The sequence below is a fragment of the Mesocricetus auratus genome, unplaced genomic scaffold (assembly GCF_017639785.1).
Source record: "Mesocricetus auratus isolate SY011 unplaced genomic scaffold, BCM_Maur_2.0 Super-Scaffold_100006, whole genome shotgun sequence".
In the NCBI taxonomy this organism is placed as follows: Eukaryota; Metazoa; Chordata; class Mammalia; order Rodentia; family Cricetidae; genus Mesocricetus; species Mesocricetus auratus.
The window spans coordinates 100,280,185-100,283,755 of NW_024429190.1; positions in this window are offsets into that span (position 1 = coordinate 100,280,185).

The following is a 3,571-nucleotide window of genomic DNA, read 5'->3' on the forward strand; positions in this document are numbered from 1 at the left end:
ACTGCAGCCTTAGAGGGTTGAGTGTGACCGTTAAACTGTCAAAGCTACGGTTAACTGCCAACACCCTCAGAGATCTGAGAAGGGTGAATTCCAGCAGGAAGCATAATCCACACAGCTTCCGTATCATTTAAAATGACAGAGACCTATGGCTACCTGGACACTTAGTTAACCTAGGCTTCTGTGGTGGACCATTACCCTAGGCTCTCACAGTCTCAATGGCTTCATGGGGCAGGTTGGGGAGACAAAGGGCATTGGTCCTCTGGCTGTCACACAGAACAGCGTTAAATTGTTGCCCACCACACAAGGCAGCATTAGCTTTTGGCTACCAGACCCAGAAGATCTCAGAGATTTTCCTGTGGAGGAGGTACTTGGGAAAACTGACCCACCCTGGCAAGGATAGAGCAGTCAACTCAACAGTGCCCACAGTTTGAGCAGGGCCCTGGGGTTAGGCAAGGGCGTGGGGTCTTTGTCCAGTGGTCAGCATTGTCACAGGTGGAGGCATCTGTGCCCCATTACCTTGTCTGGGGACCTCAGGGTTGCATTTAGGAGCTGGCAGTTTTGTCTACCATGGGAAGCTTTTGCATTAAACACTTTAGATGTCACGTTCAGCAGATCTCTTACTGTTTTGATCTTTCATAGTGCACCATTACAGACTGTCACGGTTTCTTGACTCAGTTTTCCAAATGATATCCAAATATTAACAAAGTTAGCAGAGACAAAGAAGTCAGTTACTGTTAACATGAGCAGACCCTAGGAAACTATAAACCTTAATTATTAAACACACTGTGCTGGCTAGTCTCAGGTCAACTTGACACAAGCTGGAGTTGTCTGAAAGGCGGGAACCTCAGTTGAGAAAACGCATCCATAAGATCCTACTGTGGGGCAGTTGCTTAATCAGTGGTTGATGCTGGAGGGCCCAGCCATTGTGGGTGTGGCCATCCCTGGGCTGGTGGCCCTGGGTTCTATAAGACAGCAGGTTGAGTAAACTGTGAGGAACAAGCCGTAAGCAGCTCCCTCCATGGCCTCTGCATCAGCTCCCGCCTCCAGGTTCCTGCTGTGCTTGAGATCCTGTCCTGACTTCGTGTAATGATGAATTGTGATGGGGAAATGTAAGTCAGACAAACCCTTTTCTTCCCAAGTTTTTGTGGTCCTGATGTTTCATCACAGCAATCGTAATTGCAATATGACACATATCTTATTCATCAAACGTATGTTGTTCCTTACTTAAAATTTTCTAGAAGCCTGGTTTAGAAAAGACAATCTGAGTAAACCTTTACAACCTTAGGAATTTACAAACCTCATTTTTAAGATATACCATATTCAAACATATGTTGTTACTTATGTAAAATTTTCCAGAAGCCTGGTGTTGAACAGTTAGTAAAGACAGAGGTAGTTAGACACACATCTCTAAGTCAGTTTCTGTGGATGACCGCACACCCCTGGGAGGACATCTTGGCTCCTCTAACTTCTATGCTTCCTTAGCAAGACTTCTGCAAACAGATCTTTGGCAAACTTCCTCCTTCAAAAATAAATAGAAGGCAATTGAAACGGAAAGTTCCTTTATGGGGTCATTTTCCTCTTAGGGCTTGTGACAGCCCCTTCTGAGCAACTTCAAACTGTGATCCAAGGAGGCTACCGGCTTTTCCCAGGAACTGCAATGATCAGACTTACAGGGACAGGATGAGGTCTGAGGAACAGAACAAAACCCAGAAACCAAAGGGGAGACAGCAGAGATACCCATGATACTTTCTGTTATGAGCATGGCAGTTTAGCCTCTGTGTGTCAGTTTCCTCCAGGTAGAGATAGGTGGCTTGAGATGGACCATGGAGTTGCCAGAAAGGACATCTTATAAAACCACTCCCTTTATAAGTGCAGCTTTTAAGAGCCACAGAATTTGGTCTCCTCAACCTATGGCCCACAAGTACCTAGAGGAATTTTGCTGTTTTCTTTTGGTGTTTTTTCCTGATGTCTTCATTCTCTCTCCTTTCACATGTGTCTTTATTGATTTTATTATATGTATTGTTCCCTTAACACAAAGGCAGGACTACACAAGACGCAAGTGGTATTATTCTCAGGCTCTGAATGTGTGGAATAAAGCAACACACAGTGATCAAAAACTCTTGACATTCAATCCTTCCCAAGCATTTTAACCGCTGAGAACCACAGTTTCCTCTCTGGAAAAGGCTCACCTGCTGCCATTGCGCACTGGAAGGACAGCTTTGGGCTGCACTGAGGCCATAGGTGAGTAGCGGTCCTGCCCCGGGCCTGCTCCCTGCTTTCTGCCCCTTCTCTCTGCAGCTCACTGAGTGGGTCTAGGTAGTGGTGGTGGCCACTGCTCAACCTGTGTGGCCAGGGTGACAGTTTCTCTCTTAGCCCACAGGGGAAGGGAGCAATGCCTGGATGCAAATCCACACCCCCTGATTCTGCTCTGCTTTCTGGGGAAAATAATATAACAACAACTAAAGCTTTTCCTTCGCTGTCCTGGTTGTCATTGCTCTGTGTCCTCAGGAGGACACCATGTCCTGAGTCAGGGTGGAGATGGGAGAATTCCTTGGAAGGATGTGGGCCATCCATTTTCTAAGCTCCTCACCATTTGTCAGCACATTGAGAGCCATAGGTTGATATCACCAAGATGGGATTCTATGCCTGGGACAAAAGACATAATTTTGACCCTGATCTCTCCACTTTAGGATCACAGGTGCTTTGTCTATTTGTGGCTTCCTTCTTGTCCCCTGAAGCTCAGGCTCCTGATTGGCCTACATTTGCTGTGAACTATGCACAATACCTTCCCTACTTCCTTTAAAATGTAATGGTCAAGAAAATGTACGGACGCTACATATCACCATGTGAAAAACCTAGTGGTGGTTGGTGAGGCTGGGAGGCTTAGAGAGGGCTGAGTTCTCTCTGAAGGAGAGCTGGTGACTGACTCTCGGGAGTGCTGCCCTTTGCAGCCCTGTAGTTGTGTCTTGGAAGTGACTGATTTGCAAATGTGTATAGGGAAAGGGGAACTGATGGAATTTAGAACACTCGGATCCTTCTGCAGTAAAGCTTTAATGCATCTTGAGAGATAGATGATCAGCTTCTTAGAGGGAGACCCCAAGCTAAGAAACCCAGCCCCTTATATAAGCCTAGGAGCTCCGAGTGAGATGTGTAGAGCCGGGATTGGTGGTTTGCCATCACCCCAGATGACGTCACGGGAGAGGCACAGTTTAAGCAGTTAACTCCAACTGACAGCGACAGTTAACTCCAACTGACAGCGACAGTTAACTCCAACTGACAGCGACAGTTAACTCCAACTGACAGCGACAGTTAACTCCAACTGACAGCGACAGTTAACTCCAACTGACAGTGGATGTCAGCGCCATCTTCTAACGGCAATAGCGATAGCGAGGCGGCTCCTCACATCTCCCCCTATTCATTTATTTTTGAAGCAATAGGACACCCACAACTTTGGAGTGGAGATAGAGGTCAAATCCCCATGTGCAAATTCGGAACATGTACAAAGCTCCTCTCCAGGGTCTTATCCCCAGAGGAAGTCCTGACCAGTCCGATGTCTTTTTTCTGGGGAAGG